The sequence below is a fragment of the Herpailurus yagouaroundi genome, unplaced genomic scaffold (assembly GCF_014898765.1).
Source record: "Herpailurus yagouaroundi ecotype Mexico unplaced genomic scaffold, PumYag 187, whole genome shotgun sequence".
In the NCBI taxonomy this organism is placed as follows: domain Eukaryota; kingdom Metazoa; phylum Chordata; class Mammalia; order Carnivora; family Felidae; genus Herpailurus; species Herpailurus yagouaroundi.
Genome location: NW_024412418.1, coordinates 8,779,300 through 8,805,177, shown reverse-complemented (window position 1 = coordinate 8,805,177; position 25,878 = coordinate 8,779,300). Strand labels below are relative to the sequence as shown.

General features: G+C 55.4%; 1 protein-coding gene across 4 annotated transcripts in view; it reads left to right on the top strand.

The window, feature by feature from the left end:
• The window catches only part of TSPAN18 (tetraspanin 18), a 186,260-nt gene that overhangs the window by 141,039 nt on the left and 19,343 nt on the right, over positions 1 to 25,878 (top strand). For 3 of the 4 annotated variants that reach the window (XM_040495370.1, XM_040495372.1, XM_040495373.1), the window contains one exon: positions 19,041 to 19,129. The gene's annotated coding sequence lies outside the window, so the exon portion shown is untranslated. The remainder of the gene's footprint in view (positions 1 to 19,040; positions 19,130 to 25,878) is intronic. The other variant, XM_040495371.1, reaches the window with a different exon arrangement.

Sequence of the window (25,878 nt, the reverse complement as noted above, 5' to 3'; positions counted from 1 at the left end):
AGCTCAGTCGGTTAAGCATCCGACTCTTGGCTTCAGCCCAGGTCATGATCTCACGGTTCATGAGTTCAAGTGCTGCATCGGGCTCTGCGATGAAAGTATGGAGCCTGCTTGGGATTCTCTCTCTCCCTCTCTCTCTGCCCCTCCTACACCGTCTCTCTCTCTCTCAAAATAAATAAATAAACTTAACAACAACAACACCTAACCAGTGCCCTGGCTCCGAATAATGCTTAATACATGGTAGGTTGTCTTATGAAATACTAGTATTTCTGGTAATCTGTAAGGCTCGGGTATGTGAAACGGCCACTCTTCAGGGGCACAGCTGAGAGTCAGGCTCAGGGGGCGTGGCCTCCAGCGGCTCAGCCAGGGAGAGGCCAGGGCAGGGGCTGGGTGGGCAGGGAGGCCCTGCCTGGCCCTTGCAGGGGTGGCCATTCAGACAGCCTTGAGCTCCAGAGAGGGAGGAAGGGTCCCAAGTGCTTCCTGTCCACACGTCCCTTTGTGGAACAACAACCAGGCCATTCTCTGTTCATCCCATGCCTCACTGATTTGTGCCCCTGGGGGCACAGAGAGAGGAGCATCCTGGCTCATTCCTGAGGAGAACAAAGATGGAGGTCAAGGCTGTCTCCCGACAGGGCAGGCGCTGGCTCCAGGGAAGGAAGGGGGTATTGAGAATCAAGGGGGGCGGGGTGTGTGCCACCCTCCCCCCAACCCCTGGAGGCTGTAAAGAAAAGCCCTTCTGGATTCCACCGTAGCCCTCACCACCCATGACCTAGCTGTGAGGCCTGGCGAGGCCCTTGCCCCTCCCTGGGCCTTGTTTTCTGATCTCCAAACTGAGGAACTAAGCAGAAGGAAACACTGCCTCGGCTGGAGAAATCAGGGAGGGCTTCACGGCTGAGGAAATGTGAAGCTGGGCATTGAAGGGTGAGAAGAAGTACTCTAGGCTGACCACAGGGGCAAAGGTATTCCGGCCCCACCTTGCAGCACCTGCAGAGACCTGGTGGCATCAGAGTGGGAGGGCCTGAGTGGCCCTTTCGCGATGCTTTGTGAATGAATAATACCAAATAATGCATGTTCCTTATGAGAAAAAGGATAGAAGTCAGCTGAGTATAAAGCATAAAAGAAACAGCACCCAAAGTCAGCATTTGAAACCATTTGAGCCCTTTTTAACATGATTAAGAAAATAGCCTTTCAGCTCTGTAATACATGGAGAATCTCAGATTCTGGGCAGACAGCAAAGAACAAAGAGCTGTCTTCTGGAAGCAGAGCCAGGCCCCAAGTGCTAGACGGACGGACAGCGCTTCCTGGGGGTGGGGGCTGGAAGATCACGCCAGTGGGGGCAGACGCAGGGGACCGCCGGGACAGCGCTGGCGCCTGCTTCCCCACAGGCCTTTGCAGAGCCTGCGGCAGGACCGCCAGAGCTGAGGGGGGTGGCCCAGGGGGAGGGTCTTTGTAGGCGTGAATGAGGCCTCTCGGGAAGGGCCACAGGGCTGCTTCTGGGAAGTCCCTGCGCCTGTCAGCTGGCAGAAGTGGCCATCTCGCTGGCGAGCAGCTGAGGGGTCCCCGTGATGGCTTAACTGTGGTTTCCTAAGGCGTCTGGCTTCAGGGTGCAGCAGGCTGGGGGGGGGGGTGCTGATGACACCGTGAAGTCACTGCTGCGGTCTTGCCAGCTCTTTGGTGCCACCTTTAAAATACGGCTCATCTTTTTTTCTTTTCTTTTTTTTTTTTAATTTTTTTTTTCCAACGTTTATTTCTTTTTGGGACAGAGGGAGACAGAGCATGAGCGGGGGAGGGGCAGAGAGAGAGGGAGACACAGAATCGGAAACAGGCTCCAGGCTCTGAGCCATCAGCCCAGAGCCCGACGCGGGGCTCGAACTCACGGACCGCGAGATCGTGACCTGGCTGAAGTCGGATGTTTAACCGACTGCGCCACCCAGGCGCCCCTAAAATACGGCTCATCTTAACGGACAGGGGCTAAGAGGGGGGCCTGAGGCCTGGAGTGGTCTGTCTGCTCCTTGACCTCCAGACTCAAAGCTTAAGGCTCATGTGGCATGTGTCCATGCATGCCCTCCTTGGGCTCCTAACTCTCTTTCCCCAGCCCCCACAGAGTGAGTTTTCCCCACGAGGGCGCCCCCTCCCCCCCCCCACCTCTGCCTCCCAGGCAGTCTGAACACCCAGCACCCCCTGGGGGAATCCCCGTGCCTTGTGGGTGGTGGTGGGGGGGTGCCCACCTGAACCATCATCACCTTGGCTGTGAAAACAGGACAGGGGTGTTCCATTTCCTTCGCGGCCCCTGTGAAGTCTGTTAACAGTAATTATGAAGTTATGGGGAATTCCCAGGCCTCCTAATTAGTGTTAATAGGGGCTGGGTGAGCCATTCGTGGGAAAATAGATGTCTTTGTTTGCGTTCTCAAAATTAGACCACTGTGTTCTGCCTTTAGGTGTGATAGAGCTGCTGTGTTCCCTTCCCTCCCCGCCTCCGCACAGTCCTGCACCCCTGCACACTCCTATCCCACGCACACGGTTGCCCATATCCGCTGGCCACCGTATTCACCGCTCACACACACATGCACACACATACACCCTCATACACACACATACACGTAGAAACACACATGCACACACACAGCCGCACAATGGACTTCAAGCCTTTGGATGCTGGATTAAGATGTCATTTTGCAAGGCAGGTGCCGAACACCAAAGCGCGTTTCAGCCACTCTCCCAGCCCTCTTTGCCAATACCATTAGGGGCTCCCCTCCCCCACACCGTACCCCGGCCCCAGAGACCCCAGTGCGCCAGCCTCCCCAAATTAGACTGTATTAACAAAGCATTACGTGTTCCAGTTAGCGTGGCAAGTGAACCTGGCTGGCTGAGCAGGCTCATAACACGCTCCCCTCCCGCTAACAGGCCGAGGCCCATTTCCCCAGGAGGAGCGAGCCTCGCCCGGGTTCCCCTCTGTCTCTGTTGGAATAATGAGGTCCGGCGTCTCCGTGCAGGCCTGTGGGAGGCTCCCTAGGTTTCCCTTGGACCAAGCAGGAGGGAGGGAATGAATGAAGGCACGAAGCTAGCATTTTGGGGGCGGTACTGGGCGTCGAGCCTGTGCTGGGGTCTTCTACTTTGGATGATGCTCTTTCGACTGAGTGGTAGGTACCTGCAGGGCCTGGGGCACTCTTCCCCGAGCCGGGGGTACCCAGACTCTCAGGATCAGCCCAGTATGTACTAAGAGAATACCAATACTCCTCAAAGACTTGGAGAACAATACCTTATTTTCGTATTAAAACAACTGTGGAGGGGCGCCTGGGTGGCTCAGTCGGTTGAGCGTCTGACTTCAGCTCAGGTCATGATCTCGCGGTTTGTGAGTTCGAGCCCCGCGTCGGGCTCTGTGCTGACGGCTCAGAGCCTGGAGCCTGCTTCGGATTCTGTGTCTCGCTCTCTCTCTGCCCCTCCCCTGCTCATGCGCTCTCTCTCTCTGTCTCAAAAATAAATAAATGTTAAAAAAATTTTAAAAAAACAACTGTGGAAATATTTTGAAATAAAATGACATATATATGTATGTGATATGACATATATATGTATATGACATATATATATATATATATCTCATGAATCTGTGAGGTAAACAGATTTCCAGGCAATTTTGCTCTCTCACTTTCTTCTCTGGGCTGGGTCCCCAGATTTCCAGGTGTGTGTGGATAATAAGATTTCTTCTGTAGCCAATGCAGGAACAGAGAAGCAGCAGTTTGTGTGAGGTCCTAAGCCGTAGCATAATGCTGTGTGGTGTTGGACAAACCCTACACCATTGTGATCCTCTTATCTCTGAATGGCACAGTGGCAATGGTAATAACACATCCCCAAGGCCAGGGTCACAGTATGCAATCTGGGCAGTTGCTGGGGGAAGGGGCTATACTTAAAAAGACCCCTGGGGCACCTGGGTGGCGCAGTCGGTTAAGCGTCCGACTTCAGCCAGGTCACGATCTCGCGGTCCGTGAGTTCGAGCCCCGCATCGGGCTCTGGGCTGATGGCTCAGAGCCTGGAGCCTGCTTCCGATTCTGTGTCTCCCTCTCTCTCTGCCCCTCCCCCGTTCATGCTCTGTCTCTCTCTGTCCCAAAAAGAAAGAAACGTTGAAAAAAAAAATTAAAAAAAAAAAAAAAAAAGACCCCACACTTGGCTTAATGCTCTGCTGTTGCCATCTTGAAAAAATTTTTTTTTAATTTTTATGAGAGAGCGTGTGAGGGAGGGGCAGAGAGAGAGAGGGAGACAAAGGATCTGAAGCAGACTCTGCACTGAGAGTGCAGAGCCCGATGTGGGGCTTGAACTCATGAACCTCAAGATCATGACCTGAGCCGAAATCAAGAGTTGGATGCTTAACCAACTGAGCCACCCAGGTGCCCCACCGTCTTGAAATTCTTCACTTTTGAATAAGAGATTCCTCATTTTTACTGGGTCCCACAAATTATAGCTGGTGCTTCATCTTTCGATAGATTTTAACAAGGGTTCAATCAGAAATTTATAAGAGGCCCACACAGAGATTCATTCTTCTCTCCCTTCTTTCCTTCCTTCCCCAAATATCCACTGAGAACTCACACTGTGGCAGGTGCTGTACCGGACATTGGGATTCAGCAATGAACCAGGCAGAACAAAGTCACTGCCCCCCCCCCCCCCCGCCCCCCGCATTCAGAGGAAGGGGAGAGAAGATAAATAACAGGAAGAAAACATTGTTGGAGATAAGCGTCAACAACAAAGGGTCGGATAGTGACTAGAGGGAGAGACTATTTTAGGCTGGTGGGGAGGTGGGGGTGGGAGTGGTCAGCGATGGACGTCCTAAGGAATCTGATCGGAGACCTGAATGAAATGAGGGATTATGCCATGTGGAAAAGAGAGTCCCAGGCAGAAGGACCAGCAGGTGCAAAGGCCCTGAGGTAGGAATGTGCTTGCCGTGTGGAAGAGACCAGTATGGCTGTAGTGGGTTGAGGGAGAAGGAGGGTGGGTGGAGATGAGCTCAGTGATGGGGGAGGGGGCTTATAAATGTTGACGGGAATAAGTAAACAAGGGGGTAGAGGATTCCTTCAGCCACAGCTCTTGACTCTGGGTCAAGTTGTCTCTGGGCGAGGGACGAGTGGCAGCCTCAGGGCCAGGCTCTCTACTATTGGTAAGGGATGGCTTGTCACCTAGCTCTGTGTCTCCTCTGACTGGACAACAGCTGACCGCCTCCCCCTCCATCCTGGCCCAGTCAGCCGAGCCTCGCTGATGGGGGAGAAGCTGGGAAAAAGATGGGCGGTAGAGGGAGAAGCAGCCTACCGTTCTTGGGGATGAACTTGAACCCTTGCCACTGCCGGGGAGGGCCAGTCCCCTCTGGGAGTAGCCGGTCATCTGTAACCGCATGACCAGGACAGGGCGACCTGGGAAGAAAGATTTCTGTGAGCATCACTGGTGAAATTGGGCCAAGGATCCCTAAATCCTTGTTTCAGAGAGAAACATGACCTTAAAATGGTGTGAGGTCATTGAAAAGTAGCAGAGGGAAGGGTGAAAAAGAAAAAAGCCTGGGGATTTCCAGTTCACACAGGTCAGCTGTAATCCTGTAAGGCTCTCTCACCGTTGAAGGGCTTTGTCCTAGTTTCGTGGTCTGGGAACCCAGAAGGCTGTGGAAGGCTTCACTGGGGTACATGTGAACAGGCAGACATTTCCGGCCGCCTGGAGCCCAGCAATGCGAGTGGACCTTCCCGGAGCCCCCGCTATATGCCGGGCCTGGTTCTGGGTGCACCCACGTTGCATCACCCCGATTACCCATCACTGGGGAGGCGCTGCGGCCCCACGGTACACAGCGAGGAGGTGGTTCGGCCCCACCCCTCTCGCCCCTGCTCACTCACATAACGGGATCCAGGTTCTCTTTGGGGTTTGTCTCTTACTGGAACATCTATCTACCCTAGAAAGTCTGATACGATGCCTCACGTAAGACTGTTTCCCACGGAGTCTCTTCTCCAACAGCATTTGCTATTCAGAATTACACCAAGGAAGGAGGCACCTGGTGGTGGGGAGGATGGGGGAGGTTAATGGCCTCAAGCAAAGTTCAGAGTCATTCCCCCAACACACGTGATAGCTACAGCATAGCCCTGCTGCGTGCGTCCCCCTGGACGTGACCCAGCTCTACACACGTGGTCAGGGCCTGGTGGCTCAGACACGAAGTGACTTGCTCAAGGTCACGCTGGAGCCTAGGACAGCCTCCTTCTAAAGCCTGCTCTGTGTGTCCCCCCCCTCCCCCCATCCCCATGTGGTCACTGCCCCATGAACTGGCTGAGTCTTCCTTTCTTAATTACTGGGCAGCCAGGGGGAAATGAAACACCTGCCAGGTTCTTCCTTTTCCCAGCAAGGAGGCGCCCCAGGACCCCCTCCTCCCAGCAGGGCCCGGGCAGCCCTGAGGTTGCCTTGGGCAAGCCAGCTTTGTAGAAGGGCTCACACACGCGGAGCCTCTAAATTAACTGCGGCCACCGCCTGCTGGGGGTCACAGTTCCAGGGCTGGGCTAAGGGATTTATGTCCAGGCCCCCAGCGAGGTGTGCTTTCAAAGAAGCGTTTCAGCTGACATAAGCAGGTAGCCTTCCTTCCGCCTCCCCAGGAAATGGGCAGTGTGTGTGTGTGTGTGTGTGTGTGTGTGTGTGCGCGCGCGCACATGAGGTCACTTCTAGACGGGAGAGAGAGCAGACAGTGGCAGAGACAAGACTCTAAGATGGAGAGGCACAGGCTGGCCATAAAGTTGCAATCTGAACCCTGATCACCGGACTAAAGACAATACCTTTTATCCTTACGTCTCAGGAATTGCAAAAAAGGTGCCAGTGTGCCTTTGACTTGAGCCAGGCCCGAAGCCCTTTCCCATAGCCCTTTTCTCAGTACTGTCACCCCGGCCTCGCAGGGGACACATGGGTGGCTGGCACCTCTCCTGTCTGTGCTCTGCGGGGCAACTCCAGTGTCCTCGAGTGGGTGCGTGGCCTTCACTGCCAAACTCAGGTACACTCCATGCACCTTGTGATCCAGTGCCCGCCGGGGTGAGACCCACCTTCCTTTGCCCCCAGAGTTCTTGTTTCATTGAGCCTTCTGGAGCCCTGCCTTCTTTATTCCCTGGGCATTTGTTAGCTCTGGAGGCTACAGATTGAGCTGTGTTTACACGTTTAAAGGATGGCGTCTGCTCGTCAAATATTCAGACCACCATTTCCATTCCTGAAAGCACAATACCTGAATCCTTTCCACCCAGAAATGGAACCGAGGACACCTGGAGGTTTGCTCAGTGTTGGCAGTGGGAGCCGTGAGCCTGGCTCAGGGCCCGGGACGGATGAGCAAAAGGTATGGCTTCCGAATGGATGATGGTGCAGCTCTACCTTCTTGAACGCTTTCCCGTGTCTTGGGCAGAGTGGTCTCTTCGATGTTCACATACACAAGATGACAAGGTACACAGAGGCTCAGAGAAGCCGAAGCCACACAGGTAGTGAGCGGGAGAGATGGTCACTCTGATGCGTTTGGCCACTCCCCATGCTGCCTCCCCAGAGCAGCCCAAGGAGGACAAGAAACTTGCTCAAGGTCATGCTGTTGGCTGTTGGCAAAGCAAAGACTAGTTCCCAAGCCTCCCCCCCGCCACCCCCCCCCCCACGCCATACCCTCTTTTCTGGTGTATTTCTTAATTCTGGAGAATTCCATGGTCTGCCCCACTAGCTCTGAGACCTTTTAGACACCCTCTGAGCCCAGATGCTGGAACTAACTGCTTGGGTTCTAAATGCCGGCCTAGTAGCTGTGCAGCTCTGGGCAAGTTACTTCACATCGCTGTGCCTCCATTTCCCCATACTAATCGTGCCCGCTTCATAGCTTATTGCAAAAATTAAATGAGTAGCAGTAGGGTCCGGCCGTGGTATCAGAGGGGGACAAGCTCCACCTCCTTCAGCGCCTCCTGCTGGAAAGCTCCCCCCAGTGCTGTTCAGACCTTTGCATGCCCCACTCGGAACTCTTAAGTGGGCCTCACCCGCTGCCAGGGCCACAGCCGGAGCCCTGCCTGCTGCAGTGAAATTAGTCTCCCAGCCGGGCTTTGCTAATTGCGGAGGGCACTGCCCACCACCCCCCACGGGGCTCCTCAGACCCTCTCGATAACCTGGGGAGGCGCTTCCGTCTTTGTCCTTGCGGGCACAGAGAAGCTGCTGAGGCTCAGAGAGGTGCTGGGAGTTGGCAGGGGCTGCACAGCCTGCACCCAGGGCTAGAAGCCAGTTCTCGGGGACCTGGTTCTGTTCTCTCTCCCATTCTCTGCCCCCTGCGCCACAGGGGAACCACATCCACTTGTAATCTGCAGCTTGAACCCAAGGTGAGTCCCTAAATATTCCTTAGGGTCAGTCAGGGCTCCGCAAACCACAGTTGGTGAGCCAAATCCTGCCTGGTCTTTTTTTTTTTTTTTTTTTTGTAAATAAACTTGTATTGGCCCACAGCCATGTCCATTCCTTTCCATGCTCTCTGTGGCTGCTTTCTCAAACAAAGCAGGGTTGAATCATTGTGACAGACACAATAGGTCTGCAAAGCCTACAATATTTACTGCCTGGCCCTCTAAGGGAAAAGTAGCCACCTCCGCTCTAGGTGAGCACCTGGCAGATCCTTCCCTTGGTTCCTCCCATCCTGCCCAGCACCAGCTCATGGCAAGGGCAAGGTGGGAACTTCTGTACCATTGCACAGATGGAGAAACCAGGACCTGACGTTTTGTTTTTTTATGATTACCATACTGTCAGGAGGAAGTAGAAATTTTCTCCTGGCACACTCTAAGATTGAATACTTGCTCATCCCCGAGGCTTCCGGCCAGGACTGCCAGCACCTTTTCTGGCCTGGAAATCATGATGTTTGGTGGGAATTGGCGGCCAGGCTTCTGTGGAGGGATGGACTATGTCTTCATTCCCCTTTGTCTGAGCACCTCCCCCACCCCCTACCTGTCTCCACTCTAGCCCAGCCCTTTCCCTCCCCCACTCCTGACCCACATCTTTCTTTAGGGCTCCTAGGAGCCGCTGGGTTGATTTTTTTATGGGGAGGGAAGCAAACAGGGCTCTCTGACTCCTGCCCGTCTGCTCAGGCCCCGCCCCAGATTTTCCTTTGATTCATTTCCTCACAGGCTTTTCTCAGCCAGGCAGGAGCTCTGTCTTTTCTTGGCCCTCCAGAACTTGAGCTGCAAATACCTGTAGTCATTCCTCTTATGGGAAGGGGTTGTGGCCTCTTTAATTCGGGCCAGGTGACTGGAATCAGTTGCAGTTGCCCTGGGAAGACCCAGTGCCTCTAATATTTATTACCAAGCAAATGTAACTTGGGCAGTGACCCCCAAAGACAGGAGGTTGGCGGGGAGGAGGCAGGCATGGTTTCTGCTCCAGCAACAGTTCCTGGGCCCTGGGGGCGGCGAGGGGGGCGGTGGAGAGGGGAGGGGTAGTTCAGGGATCCCACCCTGGTGGGTGAGGAGGGGTAAGCCTCACCCATCTGCCCCAGCACATCTCAGGGTGTGGGGTTTTGGGGTAACCCAGCTTTGAGGGACCTCCCCTCCATGCTATACCAGGCATCATGTAGACAGCAGGGAGGTGAGCCAGGGCCAGGGAAGTCCCCTCACTGAACACAGGCTGAGCTTATCTCAATGCAGAGAGGAGCACAGTGAAATTGACGGGACATTGATAGCAGCCTGGCCTCCTTGAAACAAGGGTCAAATCGGCAGCCAAATAGAAGGCACAACACCTAGGTGGGAAGCCCGCCTTAAACAGTAGCTGTGTCGTCTCAGGCAAGCTCCTTGACGACTCTGGGCCCTACTCCTGATAAATTCAAATCATCTCTGCCCTGCCTGCCTGGCTGGATGGTTGTGGGGATTAAGCAAGAGTGTGAAAACAGAAGGGAGCTGTAAAGCAGGGTATTAATGGAAAGAATTGTGTTGTGATTAATGTAAAGCAGGATGGAATTTGCTGAGATGCCAGGAAGAACTTCCCTACTTGAGGAGACATCAGAATGAAATGGCGGGGTTTATTTAGCCTCCTTACTGAAGAACTTTAAGAGGAAGATCAAATTGGTTTGCCCCTTTCCAGTATTCTTGACGTGGGCAGAGGTGTGGGCCAGATGACTTTGGATGTCTTTTTCATGACACTATGGCTAATTCAATTAGGCAGGAAAGTGACCAGTGGCCATATCTATGAGTGTGTATGTGTGTGTGTGTCTGTATATGTCAGTACATTTGTGTGCACGTGTCTGTGCGTGAGTGTATGTGTGCGTGCCTCTGTCTGCGTTTGCTGTCTGTGTGGGTTTGTGTACATGTGTCTTGTGTGTAGAGCAAGTCAGTGGAGGCAGACCTCAAGCTGACTCATCTTTATCACTAAGTTGTTGGGAGAATTTCCTCTTGCCATCCTAGCCAGCTTTGGAGGGTGTGGACAGAGCACCAGGGTAAAAAGATCTTAAGTTTGATCTTAACGAACTAATTTGTTGTTTTTGTTACACACCCTTCTAAATGCAGGGTAAGGAGACCTGGATGAAGAGTATCAGCTCCGGAGTGGATTGTGGAGGCCTGAATCCGGGCTCCTCTGCTTGCTTACCTGTGGTCCTGGTGTCTTACTTACTTCCCCTCTTGGGGCCTCAGTTGTCACATCTGCAAAATGGGGGTAACAGTGCCGGCCTTCCAGTGCCGTTGGAAGGGTTAAGTGAGCTAGAAGATGTAAAGCCCTGGGGCACCTGCGTGGCTCAGTCGGTTGAGCGTCCAGCTTCAGTTCAGGTCATGATCTTGTGGTCTGTGGGTTTGAGACCCGCGTCGGGCTCTGTGCTGACAGCTCAGAGCCTGGAGCCTGCTTCAGATTCTGTGTCTCCCTCTCTCTCTGCCCCTCCCCCACTCATTCTCTCTCTCTCTCTCTCTCAAAAATAAATAAACATTAAAAAAATAATTAAAGAAGACGTAAAGCCCTTAGCACAGTGCCTGGCCCATAGAATGGGCTTCATACATGAGAGCTGTTACTGTTTCTGGCCTGGCTTCTGGTAGATGTAGCAGAAGAAAGCAGTGGCTTTGGAGCCCACGGCCTTGGGTTCAAGTCCGCCACTTAATAGCTGTGTGGCCTTGGGCAAGTCACTGAGTCTCTCTGATCCCAGCTGTCTCAGCTGTATTGGGAATAATAACAGGCTGCCCCCTAGGATTACAGTGAGGCTCTAAGGAGAGAAGGCAAGGACTTTACACAGTGCCAACCGCATAGTATGCAAAAAAAGTCAGTTTCTCTTGTCCACCTGCAAAAGAGAACCCCCACTCCGGCACCTACCCTCTTCACCCCAGCAGTGGAATTCTGGGTCTCACCCACTACTTGGGTCCCAGCCACAATCTGCCCTATCCTGTCGGACACTAAAGACAGCTACAGAGCCAGGAGCCCTCAGCGCCCTTCTCTGCACGGGAGGGGGGGGGGGAGGCGTAGGGGGGCTTCTCTGACAGGAGTTGCCAGGGTTCCCCCACCCCTTCACCCCAGCTCAGACCTGTGCCCTTTCCCGCCCGGTTCCCAGGCCCCCTTAATACCCGAGAAGCCATTAAATATTTAAATCTGGCAGCATGGCAAGCCAGGTTGCCCCAGCAACAGCCCTGCATATTTTGGGATCGATTTCCAAGTCTTTCAAAGGGTCTCTTGCCGCTCCCAGCCCTGAGGGGCGATGAAATGTGGGAAGGGAGGGATAAGGGCTCACGCCCCCCCACTTGGCTTAGAGATGCAGTGGCCTTGGGAAACAGGAAGGATACCAGGGTTAGAGAGAGGGCAGGCTGTGCAGAGTTTTCTGGACTTGAACCCAGGACTCTTGCCTGCCGGTTCCTTCTCTTTGCCACTCGCTCTGCCTTGTGTAGTCAGCCAGAAGATGCCCTAGCACTTAGCACTGTGCCTTCTGGGGTCTGAAGCCGGTTCTGCCCCTTGCCAGCCGGGCCACTGTGGGAAGCTCACTCACTTTTTCTGAGCCTTGGTGTAATTCAGGAATAGTTCCCCCATCGTACATGATGTTGGAACAGTGCTCAGCATGGTCTCTGGTGCATGTGAAGCAGGAGCAGTTATTATGTCGACAGTGTTCCATCCAGTATCCTCTTGTCCCCTGAAGGGACTCACGGGAAGTGGGAGACACAGCTTCGGCCACTGAGGCCTTACGTCCGGGGGGAAAGGTCCAACAACAACGGTACGTTCATAGGACACATCCAGTGCTCCACATCGCTGTCCCTTCCAGTCATGGAGGCGGTGCCGTGTGGCTCCTGCCATCTCCACATTCACCCTTCCCGTAGGCTTTCCCCAGGTGGGGTTTTGAGGCCACCCCCAGCATATGCTAAGGCTGCCCCCCAGTGTGGCAGGGAGCACCCAGGCTGGGGGTCTGGATGATGTCATCCAGCCCTGACTGTGCTGTGTGCCCTTGGGGGGACCTCTTCCCCTGGATGCTAGTGTCTTTGGCTATTAGATGGGGGTGACCTCCTTTGTGTAGAGCCCTCCCTCTCCCGATGGCACAGATGTGCTAGAAAACCATAAGGATGGTGGGGCGCCTGGGTGACCCAGTCGGTTAAGTGTCTGACTCTTGATTTCAGTTCCGGTCATGATCTCAAGGTTCGTGAGTTCGAGCCCCACATTAGGCTCTCTGCTGGTGGTGCGGAGCCTGCTTGGGATTCTCTCTCTCTCTCTCTCTCTCTCTCTACCCCTCCCTCACTCGTTCTCTCTCTCTCTCTCTCTTTCTCTCTCTCAAAATAAATAAACTAAAAAAAAGAAAAAGAAAACCCTAAGGATGGGCTCTTCCCCCAACACTGTCCTGTGGGTGCCCCTCAGGAAGTGAGCCCAATGGGAGGACCCCAGACCTGCAGGCCTCTCCTGGTCTCTCTGGTCCTGGAAGGTGACTCAGGGCTGGGGTGGGTGGCGAAGGACCCAGAGCGCCCGCTCCTGACAAGGGGACACCGGGGCTCATCCTTTCCTGGATTCAGTTTCCATCTCAGACCTCCAGGGGAGGCAGAAAAGATGCTGCCCCCACCCCCACCCCAGCCCCAGGCTCTCTCCAAAGGCAGGAGGTTTCCAGAGAGTTAAAATCTCCTGTCTGCTCACCGCTGGAAGGCTGGCTTTCTTCCTCATCCCCTTGGTGGCCACACCATCTCCTAGAACCTGAGTATCCCTGCCACAACCCGGAAGGGTTTCCCCTGGGGACCGGGAACCTCCTTGTTGGCTCGGAAAGTCTTACCCTCTCCTTTCCTCCTCATACACCTACCTTTGCCTGGATCACTGGATCACTGGATCACTGCCAGTGGCTGGCTGTCAGAGAAACTTTGCCGGGGGCTCAGAGGGACCTGAGGACACGGGAGCTCTGGGGGGAGGGCCGGCGTCCTCACTCTGCCCTGCCCTACTCCCTCCCAGCCTTTGGACTCTGGTGTCCTGAGGCCAAATCCTGGGCCTGATACAGAGTAGCCACTTCTCTCTGCTCATGCCCAAGTTCAAATTGGTTGCCTTGCCTTCAGCACCTTGATGGTGGCAAATTAAAGTCCCTGTGGGAGGGTACAGAGCCTGTGTCCCCGGAGGCCTTTGCAAACAGGTGGTCTCCGGGCAAAGGCGGGAGGATGAGGCTGTTGGCCTGGGTCTGGGGTGAGCACCTTCAGTCCAGCCGGGGCCCATGGAAGGAATGGGAGGCATGCATTGTGGCAAGGGTCACTCTGGGCGGCCGCAGCCCAAAGCTCCCAGGGCCACACCTCTGGAAGCCAGCCTGCGCAGAAGGACAAGGAATCTTGCTTTGTCCTAACGATTCCTCCAACCTACCGTGTGACTCTGGGCCAGCGATTTCATCTCTCTAAGCCTCAGTTTCCTCTTTTGTAGAGCAGGAGTGCCCATCTCCCGGGGGGTTGGGAGGGTTCAGGAGGTAGTGTGTGCCCCATCCTTTCCGAAGCCAACATAAGTTAACATGTCAGTCTTAGGAGGCTGCCCGCGTGGGGGAAGAGCTTAAAATCGGGAGCTCCTGCCTCCTCCAGCTGTGCTGTGTGACTTTGGGCAAGACCCTGCCCCGCTCTGGGCTTCAGCATCCAATGTGAAAAGAGGGAGTTGGAGGTAACGCTTACTGAGGCACTTCGGTCTGTGAAGGGTCTCTGATGGAAACAGCCCCGCGGGAGGTCTGGGACAGAGGAAGGGGTTGTGGCAGGGACCAGGCGTCCAGACCAGAGCTGGTTCGACTCACACCCTGGAGACGGGGCCTTCCCAGACGGTGCAGATCAGACGCTCCGTCCCCTCGGCATTTACGGATTCAGTGAGTCTGGGGGCAGGGAAGGCTGTTATATAGAATCCCTCTGCATCCATGGCAGGCTCGGCCTGGTTAACCTTCTCGGTGCCGCCCCCAGGAGCCTAATTAGATTTTATCCCCCGCTCAGCTGTGTCCATGTCCCCACGTCCGTGCCATCACCAGGCACGCCAGGATTGCGGGCCAATTGCTTGTTTATGAGACCGTCTGTCTTGGGAGGAGGCCCAGCAGGCCCAGCCAGCGAGCAAATAAATCCTCCCCCCTCGGCTTTGAACCTGATGGCAAGAATCGTCATTATCCTGACAAGCCTCTGCCCCACGTCCTGATGAAGGAAAACAAACACGGGTCTTAGAGTCGGGCAGACGTGGTGCCGGTTCTGGCTCTGGGACCTTCCTGAGGCCCCTTGGAGCCTCAGTTTGCCCGTCCGTGAAAGGGGACTGACGGCAGGGTTGTCTGTTTTGCAGGGCTTTTCGTGATGGGGTGCGTGTGGGTCAGGTGAGATCGCTGTAGGTGAACAAATGACACAGCGCATCACCGCTGCCCTGTGCTCCCCGCCCAGAGCACTTGGTGCGGCTGTGAACACGCCTCTCCGAGGGCGGGGTTATTGGTTGGCACTAGATTTGAGTGGGTCCTGGAGGGAGGAAAGCCACCGGTGTCTGTGCCTTGGACCCAGCCCCGGGCTGGCACTGGCAGGGGCCCGGCCCGCAGGAAGGAAGGGACTGGTTGTACAGCCACCAAAGTGCTTCAGCTCCAGCAGTCCCCTCGGGGGGGGACCCACCCCCCACATGGTCGCCATGGCTCTGAGGACCCCCGTCTTACGGGTGAGGAGCCGGGGAGGCTCGGGAGGTGAGCCCTCAGCAGAGCCCTGCTGGTTGGAAGCCAGGCTGCTGGAGGTGTGGTGGCTCCCGGGGGACCCTGAGGCTCCGCCCTGGACCACAGAGCCCTCACCTGGCCGGGGTGCTTGCACGATGACATTTCTCGGCTCTACACCAGCCCGGACCCGCCTGTGCTTCCTCCCGTGGGGCTTCCCTCCGTTCCACCTGCCTCCTCCTCTCTCTCCAGAAAGTATGCCCGGGGGCTGGGGGCAGTGAAAGTAAAAGGAGTGATTTATGAACTGAGCTGTTCTTAATCAGAGAGCCCCTCCCAGGCCCGCCCGCTCTGTGCAGATGGAATTGAGCTGCCATCTGGGGCGGTGGGAGGGGCAAGGTTAATAAAGCTGTCTGGCCCAGGCAGGGGCCTGCACAGGAGAACCCCGAGGCGCTGGGTGACCTCACCTGTCTCTGCCCCTCTCTGGGCCTCAGGGCCTCCATCTGTCAAGAGATGGCAGGATTGGGTCGTCCCCAGGAGGCTTCCAGCTGGCACAGGGGAGGGTGCTAGCTGGCTCCCCGGGAGTCTGCCTGGTTGCCTGATTCAGGATAGAGCAGCCCTGGATTGGAAATTTTGGAGCCTAAGGCATAGAACTTCCTCTTCCTGGTGTTCTCTCCATGGGCTGGTACCTTGTCAGGAGCTCTGATTTGGAGTCCAGCTTGGACCTGAATCATGGCCATGTCTTACTAGCCATGTGAAGAAACTCAAGCCGTTTTTTTATATTCTGAGTCTCAGCTTCCTCATATATCAAATGGGATAATAATGGTACCTACCAGGGCACCTGGGTGGCTCAGTCAGTTAAGCAACCGACACTTGGTTTTGACTCAGGTCATGATCTCACTGTTCAAGATGGAGCCTCTGTGCTGACAGCGTGGAGCCTGCTTGGGACTCTCTCTCTCCTTCTGTCTCTCTGCCCCTCCTCCTCTTTCTCTCTGAAAGAAAGAAAGAAAGAAAGAAAGAAAGAAAGAAAGAAAGAAAGAAAGAAAAAAGGGAGGGAGGAAGGAAAGAGAAAGAAAGAAAGAAAGAAAGAAAGAAAGAAAGAAAGAAAGAAAGAAAGAAAGAAAAAAGAAACATAGTGGTGCCTCCCCCTAGATGGGGGTACACAAGAAAATGCAGGAGAAATGCTGAACAGAGCCTGCTACATGGATAACACTCAATACTATTAGTTATTGTTAGGTCGGTCATCACAAAATTGTAGCAGTTATTTTGAATTTGAGGCCACTTAGGGGAGAGATGTTTATATCCGTCCTGACCGAGCCATATGCCCATGGTTCTCCCCCATGCCCACCCCCACTGATAACTGGGGGATGTGGTTTGGGCATCCTCTTATTTCCAATATGTGATGCTGCCGATAATAACAGCTCCCCGTGGGAAGCGCGCTTTGCAGGTTTCCAAATCCTATCAATTAATTTCATGCGCTTCATATCACGAATTCTTACAACCACCTTTGGCTTCAAACTTGAGGAGCGCGGTTTTCAGAGGAGAGCCTGGCGTCTCAGCGAGGGTAGTGACTTTCTGAAGGTCTCAAGGGAGCTGGCCAAGGCAGGTGCCGTCCCGGCAGCGATGGGGTGCGTGTGGAAGTCATCGCCTCGGCTGCCCTTTGCCAGCTTCCCCTTAATGCAGCTCGTTGCTGTGTCCGAAAACAGGAGCCAGGCCAGGGGCTGGGGGAGCAAGAAGGACAAAGACAGGAGGTTGTTCAGAGCGGTTGGAACTCGAAAGAGGGGTAAGCCCGTTTCAGCCCAGGAGCCGGCGTACGATGCGTGGGGATATCCAGTGGAGAAGAGGTGGGGAGATGCCAAACGGAGTTCAGTGCCTCCTCCTTGTCGCTGGGTGGGCCTTGTGTGTCAGCCGGGTGTCTCGTCCCAGCCTCAGTGTCCAGAGGAAGATGAGCTCAGGGCAGCTGCCAGCCTGGGAGGCTGGGCAGGAATGGTGATGGTGGGGGACCAGGGCTGGTCTGGGGCAGGGGAGAAACAAGGGGAGGGGAAGATTGACTCCTCCCCCGTGTCCCTGAGCCCCAGGGCCAGGCCTGCATTATAGCCCCTCTCCCCAGGACCGCAGAGACCCTAGCTCTAGAAAGGAGCCTGCGTTGGCTTTATCTTGCCCAGTGACCCATCCCTCCACAAAGTTCCAGAGCTTCTTGGACCTTGCCTGGCCTTGGGGGGCTTCTCCCTGCCCCCCGCCAGCCCTCTTGTGTCCACCCTGCTGGTAGTGTCCTGCCGGCTAGGGGGCAGAGTACACAGAACCTTCCCTCACCCCCACGGCCAATTTCAGGGGATTCATCACCGTTTAGGCCAGATGGGGCTGGGCTTCTGCCCCTCCCCTTCCTGGCCCCCCACACGGCTTTTCTGACATCTTGCCTGGAATCTCCTGGGATCTCGGGAGGATGCTCAGCTTTGCCACTTACGTCTGTACATCTCAGTTTCCTTCTGTAAATGGGCCGGTAGTCCTCTTAGCACGGCTGCTATGAGGCTTCAGTGTTCTCACACGTGGGCGGATGAAGCACTTTCTCCCAGCCCTGGGTCCGATCCTGACTCCTGGGTCTGCATGCGGGCTCCCTCCCTTCCTAGCTGTGTGATGCTGGACAAGCCGTTTCCTCTCCAGGCCTTGGCTTCCTCTCGGCAAATGGCGATGCTGGTGTGATCGCTCCTTCCAGGTGTTGGGAGCACCCAGTGAGCTCATGCATGTGAGCGTGTAGCCCACAGCTTCGAGGCAGACACAGAGGCAGGCAGTGGACGAGCCTGCCGCGTGGGTGTGTGTTTAGGCCAAACAGGGGCACCAGGGGGCTCTCGGGAGGGAGGCCCCTCCTCTTGCCTTTCCTCTGTCTGCCCAGCCTCACCTCCACACTTCCTCAAGACTTGCTCACCCGTGCCACCCTTTCCCCGTGAAACCTCCCTACTGCCCCCAGTGGAGTTATGCCAATGGGCAGTTAGCTCACCTTCCTGCGGGTCCCCAGCCCCATCATCATCCCTTTCTCTGTGTCCTCTGATCTTCTCCTCCGAACACAGGGGCGAGCTTACCGGCCTCTCCATTCCCTAATGCCATCCCGTGATGAGGGTGAGCTTACCTGCAGCCCCGTTTCCTAACACGGCACCCAGCACGTGGTAGGTGCCAATCCGTGTCTCCTGAGCAGGTGCATGGATGGATGGAGAGGAATCTTGCAACCACCACCCCATATGAACGGGATGGAATCTGAACTGGCGCCTGAGACACCCCCCCCCCCCGCGAATCTCCCCCTTCCTCCCCTCGAGAACGCCCACCGAGGCCCAAGCTTCCCCGGCCTCGTTTTTCTGCATCCTCCTTGGGCAGGACCCGGCCGGGGAGGTGCCCACAGGTGTGGTAGAACACGAGCCTCCATCCGGGCCCATTTGGCTACTGAAACCAAACCCTCGTTTCCACTGCTGGGATGTGGCTCTCTAAAGGAGCCTTCTGGCAAATCCTTATGTGAGGCTAAGGTACTCTTTCCGGCATCAGATTTCTCTCTCGGGAGCTCGGATTTCTGGGGAGGGAGTTTGATGAACAGGGCCCTGCCGGCAGTCTCTGCTGAGACATCACCGCAGGTGCCCAGGTGGCATCCGTGTGGCATCCAGGCGTGTGGGCCACCACACCCACTGCCTCCTCTCAGCTCATCAGCCACACGCAGTACATCCGCATAGACGAAGCCTATGCCGGAAACTGAAAGGCTCTTAAAGATGTGGTCCCCCATACAGCTCCTGTGGGGACCCGGGAGCTGCCGTCTGGGCAGAGGGCGGGCACCCCGTGCGGGCCTCCCCAGCTGGAGTGGGCCCGGATGCCGAGAGCTTTTCATTAGCGCTGACGGGCCCGGATTAGCGAGGCGCTCACCCTGTGTGCGTCCTTAGGGCAGGTTTTCATAAACAGCTTCTTGAACGCGGCTGCTGCTTATTGACTTCCTATAGTAATTGAGTATTTTCTCTTCTAGGACGAGCTGGGCCAATAAAAGAACACACCAGAACCCCTCCGACCAGAGACTCTGACCTGCTGACGCCGAAAGACCTGCCCAGGTGACAAGTCAGTACCTGATGCTCCCTCTGTGGGCACCTCTGCCCTGTCCCCCCGACACTGGCCCCCGTCCACCCCCCTCCAGCTCTTCCTCAGTCTGTCTCTTCCTGTGTCACTTCTCGCTGTCTTTCTCCGTCTTTCCCTCTTTCTGACTCGTCTTGGTCTGCTTCTCTGATTTGCAGATCTGTATCTGTCTCTGCCTTTTCTTTTTCCCTCTATTCATTCCTTCCGACGTACTAATTGAGGCCCCGCTATGCGCCAGGCCAGGCCCAGCTCTGGATACTAGGAATATGGCAGTGAACAAAACAAGCCTAAGCCTTTATATATATATATTTTTTAACATTTATTTATTTTTGAGAGAGAGAGACAGAGTATAAGTTGGGGAGGGGCAGAGAGAGAGGGAGACACACAATCCGAAACAGGCTCCAGGCTCCGAGCTGTCAGCACAGAGCCCGACGTGGGGCTCGAACTCAGACCGTGAGATCATGACCTGAGCCGAAATCAGACACTTAACAACTGAGCCACCCAGGCACCCCAGTCCATGCCTTTATGAAGCATGCCTTCTAACAAGGGAAGGTACGTGCTACCAAAACAAATAAGGACAACACCGAGTAGGCAGTGCATCCACGGGGCCCTGACCTGGGCTTCAAGGCCAGCGCCCTAGGCTCGCCTCCATCACTAACCGGTGTGATAGCTTGGCCACACCTCTTTTCCATTTCTTAGCCTGTTTTCTCATCTGCCAAGCAAGGGGATCAGGCCACTCAGTGCCGCCCTCCCTTCTCATGACCGAGCACTTCTTTATTGAAATGCCGGTGACATAAATTATTCCAGCCCCAGATTCTAAAGCAGTGGTGACACAAGGGGGAGTGTCGGAGAAAAGTTTCCGACCGGTCGGAAAGGTCTGACACACCAGGTTTCGTCGCACAAGAAACAGTCGGTTGCCTCTGGGGGTCGTGTTGAATGATAACACGCCTGTCTGTAAGCCCAGAGCCCTCAGCTGGCCAGGCGAGGGGGCACCGTGACAGGCGCCACCGTGACCTGAGATCCAGGGCAGCAGGCTCCCCACCCATGCTCACCCTGGGGGCAGACCCCTGAGCCGGCCCCGGGGTGAGGGGGTGATTCCTGAGGTGTTCATGGAAACCCTGAAAATAGCTTTAAGAGAGTGCTAGCCCCGGGGAACCCAGTTTGAGAACCGTTCTCCCCATTCAGAAACCCTCCGCATCAGGACCCTCCCGTGTCCTGAGAACTCGGTGTATTGGCGTCTGGGAGGGTCAGCGAGAGGAGCCGCCTCGCGGCTGCGCAGCAGGGAGGAGATAAGGGGCAGAGCCATGGAGCGTCAGGCATGGCATAAAGAGCTCTCTCTAGAATACCATTCAGTCTTCAGGCCGCACAGTTTCCTGACGACGTCAGCATTTCTGGCCCCATTTTGCCGACGTGAACACAAAGGCCCAGAGAAGTTACGCGACGTGTCCGAGGTCCATGAAGCTGGAAAGCGGAAGGACCAAGCCCGGTCTGGCCCCACAGGCCCCGCCCACACTGATGCTCTGCCCTCCTGGTCCCCGTCCCCTCCGTGGAATGGGGAAACGTCAGTGGGCCTGTCAGCCCTGGCCCCAGGGAGGGTGCGTCATTTCCCTTCAGCAGAGGGACCCCCGGTCTCCTTCATAAGTGCCTTTTGAACATCAGTTAAGCCCTGGGACTTCATAGGCTCAAGATTCTTCTCAGCACCCCCCCTTCTAGAAACTATGTGCCCCACCCTCCTTTGAGGCAAGTTAGGGAACTGGGCTATGATGCGCTTAACTTCCAAAAGGCTCTGTGGGTGAGTGGAGCTAACAGCCAGGTCCGGGCGGGGACTGGAGGCTCCCTGGTCCGCCCCTCGTGTCCGGCCAGTTGGCTAAGGAGGTGTGTCCCACATTCAGAAACCCCTCGTGGCAGGTGGAGCTGGCAGGCAGTGGCCTTTTGACTTCAGCCTGGCGGCGGATGATGGCCCCAAAGGCTGATTGCCCTGAGCGGTAGGACCTGAGGTGGCGCAGGAGGTGTGAAATGATGTTGGAGAGTTGTGGCTCCAGATTAAAGAGAGACCTGGGTTCGCGTCCTGGCTCGGGCGCTTGTGCGCTTTGTGACCTTGGATGAGTGATGGCACCCGTCTGAGCCTCAGCTCCCTCACCTGATAAATGGAGATGGCATTACCTCTGTCCTGGAGCTTCCCGAGGCTTGAGACTGTGCGTGGTCCTTGGCACACGCTAAGAATTTGAGCTGCTCCAGCTGTTACCAGCCCCTGTGATCGTTAGCCCCCATGTGTCGAATCCTGCACTCAGCATTTTCCGTGCGTTGTGAGGGAAGCATTGTGTTTATACTGATTTTAAAGACGAGGGAATTTAGATGCATGCAGTTTAGGAACTTGCCCCGGGGCACCCGCTAAGCCTGGCAGGGCCGGGCTTCTGATCCTTGGTCAGGCACCAAGGCCGTCTCTCCAGCCACATACCCTGCCCTGGACCTGGGTCTCTGTATCTCCGTCTGCTCTCCGGCGCACGTCATCTATTTTCCTACCTGCCTCACCTTCGAGGTTGTCAGAGGCTCTTCCCAGGAGACACGCTCCCTTCATTGCATTTGTTTGGGAGCCCTGCACTCCGCAAGCTACCCAGTAGATGTGATCTGTACCAAATGTCGTACGTAATAAATACAGGTAGTCTGTTTATGAGCTGCCATATTTATTATGCCCCTTAATTGCTAAAAAGCCAGAGCCAGCCGAAGCCAGATCCCGCCCTGGGGAGCAGCGTTGCCTGGGTGGGCCAGGGAGGGGCTGCTGGAACCTGGCCTCCTGCAGACTTTCAGCATTTTAGTGGGATCGCTCCTTCTGCCCTCCAAAGGCCCATCCAGTTCAAGCCTGACGGAGGGAACTGATGAGTCATCAAACTCCTGTTCCATCGTTTCGCAGAGGAAGATGCTGAGGCCAGAGAAAGGAAGTGACTTGCAGAACAGGAGATTGGGACTCTGGACTCCTAGTTCAGTGCTCCTTCTGCCCCTCTCCCTATCTGAAAGCTGCCCCTGGACCAGGCGGAACACAGGATCTGGAGTGGGCTGAGTGGCGTGCGTATAAGCTCTGGGATGTCGGGCAGGTCACTTCACTTCCCTGAGCCCCGGTGCCCTCGTCTTTGCGCTCCCCGCATCACGGGGCTGTTGAGTCAGGGCAGCCACTGCGTGGACGTGGCATGTGGCTGGCAAGGAGTCAGTGCTGAACAAATACTATTTTCTGTCCCCTTGCCCCTTTTCAAAGAGCACAGGGTCTCAGCACATGTGCAGAGTTGAGTCAGCCTAGTGCCGAAGGGAGAGGGGGTTGGACCGCAGTGCCTAGGGTTCAGGTCATTGTCCCGGGGATCCTGGGGTCAGGAGTAACAGCGGCCCGGTGGTCATGTCCAGCTGCAGAGCTGGGGTGGTCATGGTGAGAGCAGTCCACTCTGCCCCGGGCCAGGCGCAGTGGGGAGCCCTTTCACGGGACTTCTCACTTAACTCTCACAACATGCCACGATGCAGGTCCTACATGCCCATTTTTGCAGATGAGGAAACTGAGGCTCCCGGAGGGTAGGTCACTTACCAGAGACACAGAGGTAGAAAGATGAAGAGCCAGGACTGGAGCCCAGGTGTGTTTGACTCCAGAGGCCACTATGTTTAGATGCGGGCTAGATGCTGCTTCTAGACGGCTGGAGATGGAGGAGGGGCGTGGCTGGTGAGTTGGCCTGGAGATGGCATCCTGGAGAACTGCTCTGGAGGCGGGGATGGTGGAAGTGACAAAAACGACCCACAGTCAAGGATGATGATCAAGACCTTCGGCAGCCGGCAGGCACTGGCATGGACCGGTCAGAAGGCAGGCTGGCTAAGCAGCCTTCTGGGCTTTCTGGCCTCAGGAAGATCTAGAGAGAAAGGCGAGTAAATGGGGCATCAGAAGAAGTCACATGGAGACTGTCCTCACTCTGGAGAGGGCACAGCAGAGAGAGGAAAGGAGGTGCAGGAGTTGGGAGCCCGCTGCTGTGTGAGTCCTCACGCCCCCTCTTTCTAAATATTGGGGGTAGAGAGGACACAGCGACCCCACGCACGCAAAGCCCTTAGCCCAGCACCAAGCTTCCCGCACGTGCTGTTTAATCAACGTTTGCTATGTGGCGGGTTTTCATGCGGTCCAAACCATGTACCAGTCCCTGCTGTGTCCCAGGAGGAGGGCACGGCTGCTGTCCCATGCCTCTGGGAGCTCACAGGAACATTGGCTGATGACATGATGGCACACAGCATGGTGGGGGCAGGGGTGGAGGTCAGCAGAGACCATGGGAGCTCCTGCGAAAGCAGGGACAGGATGGGGAGAATCAGGGAAGGCTTCCTAAAGGAGGTGATGCCTTGAGAGACGAACAGGGATTAAGCGGGAAGGGACGAGGTGGAAAAACAGTTTGAGTGGAGGCACGAAGTGAGCTTTGGGGACACTCCTTTGATTGTTGGCGACGGGGCAGTCAAGGGAGAACCACAAGTGGCCTTGGGAGCCTTGGAGGCCCTTGCAGTCCGTAGTTAGGGGGTGGCTGGTCTCCTGGAGAGGCCGGGTCCTTCGCAGGGGCGTGGTGTGGCTAGATGTGCCTTGTGGAAAGGTCCCTCTGGAGGCAACTGGCTGGAAGGGGAGTGGCTGGAGGTAGGGAGCCGGGGCCAAGACTGACAGCATCTGACTGAGAGAGGATGAGGCCAGGAGTAGGACTGATGCTGGAGGCACTTGAAAGATGCACAGAATAGAGTGGATGGTGTCACCGGATTCCAGCTTGGGAGGCAGATGACACTGCATAAACTCAGGCCACAGCTCAGTGAAGTAAAGAAGAATCATCCCCCCTCCCACGCACATGCACACACACACTCCATCCAAATTGGACTGCCGGGGTTCAAATCTTGGCTTCAGCACTCACTAGCTGCAATCTCAGGCAAGTCACCTAGCCTCTCTATGCTCTCAGTTTCCCTCTCTCAGTTTCCCATCATTAGGGTGATGATCGTACTTGTTTCGTACGTTGTTGTGAGTTCATACACGTCCAGTGCTTAGGGTGGAGCTTTGCACATACTAAATGCTCAGTAATGTCATTATTCGCAGCGGTAGAGACTGGCCAGGTGACCCCAGGAACCCTGTGTTTCCTTTTTCCTCTCACCCAATCTAAGAAAAGCCCTTGGAGCGCCTTTCGAAGGACAAAGGCTTTGAGCCTGGAGGTTCACTCCCTGATTTTTCTCTTGGAGTGGCCGTGGGCTCATCGTTGTGTGACCTGATGTGTTGGTTTCTGCCGCCCAGTAAAGTAAGAAGGCACGTCTGGTTCTGATGCTCAGTGCCCTGCCTGTGTGTCCCCTGCTCAGTTCTGTCTTTAATCTGGCACAATAGGCCGAGCAGTTCAGCCAGCAGGAGGTGGGCCATTTCAGCCGGGAAGCCGTAGGGCTCCAGGGCCCATGCCCGCCCAACCCAGCACCTTCCTCACGGGCTCCCAGGTGCCTGAGTGGTGCCATGGCCACTGCTCAGCCGAGATCAAACACTTGGCACGTCAGCAGAAACCACGAGAAGAGAGGCGAGGCGCCACCCTTTCCTGTATGCCCTTCCCCAGCAGAGGGTTCCCCCTGTGCTTTGGTCTCCATGGATTCAAATGCACTTTAAAAACCCTCTGGCCTAAAGCAAAATGCAGCTTGGGGCATGGTCTTGTGGTCACCAAGAGGAATGGGCCGCATGGCCCTGGCCACTTTGTTCCTTGGACTGTGAGGGTGTTGGCCTTCCTTGCTGGGGAGGGTGTTGGATTGTGGTCTGGGGCAGCGAGGGGGCAGGTTTGCTGGGCACCCACCGTGCGCCAGGCACCATGCACGGGCTCTGGCGTTAGATCTTAGCATTGCCTCCTACAAGCTGCGTGGCCTTGGGCAAATCCCTTAATCTCTCTGATAATTACATACATACACCTTGCCAGGTAATGTGAAAGTTTGCCCTAACCAATGCGCACACCTCATTGGTTGTTACAAGAATTAAATGAGATAATATATGTGAAACGCTTGGCCATATTAGCACACAGCGGGCGCTCCCCAATGGTGATTACTATTATTAATATGATTCATCATAGACCTCGCAGTAACCACTTAAGACAGGAATTGTCAACCTTACTTTGTGGGTGAGGAAAAGTGACCCTGGCTCTCTCCGCAGGGAAGATGGGAAACCGTTGAAAGTAACGAAGCACCATCTTCCCCGTATTCGTCCGCGTCCAACACATACTCCCAGGATCCTTTGCACCAAGTCATGTTGTACAAGCACAGACCGCCTGCCGGGGTCACCTGAAGAGGGACTCTGGACTGGCTCAGCTCCAGCCCTGCCCCTTACCAGCTGGGGGACGTTGGACCTGCTATTTCCATTGCGAGCCTAGTTTCCTCACCTGTCACTTGGACCTCTGATCCCTGCCCCGGGGGAATCAGAGTCTCTCCCTGGGGCTATCGTGAAGAAAGTGTGGCAATATTGAATACAGGTCTGACCCATGACAGCAGATGCTTCTCCCTTCGGGGATGTGGAAGGGCTACATCTTGTGGCTTTCAAGCCCCAGTGCCTGGCACACAGTCGATGCACAATTAATGCTGGCTGAACAGAATTGTACTCAGAGACTCGCTACCAGGGCCATACCTTTAGGTAGGGCTAGGGAAGGCTCCTTAGGTAGGTGGGATGCTGTAGGTGTCGGGTTGGAAATAGTCAGGGTGTGGGGAGGGTTTGGCCCCAGGAACAGGGC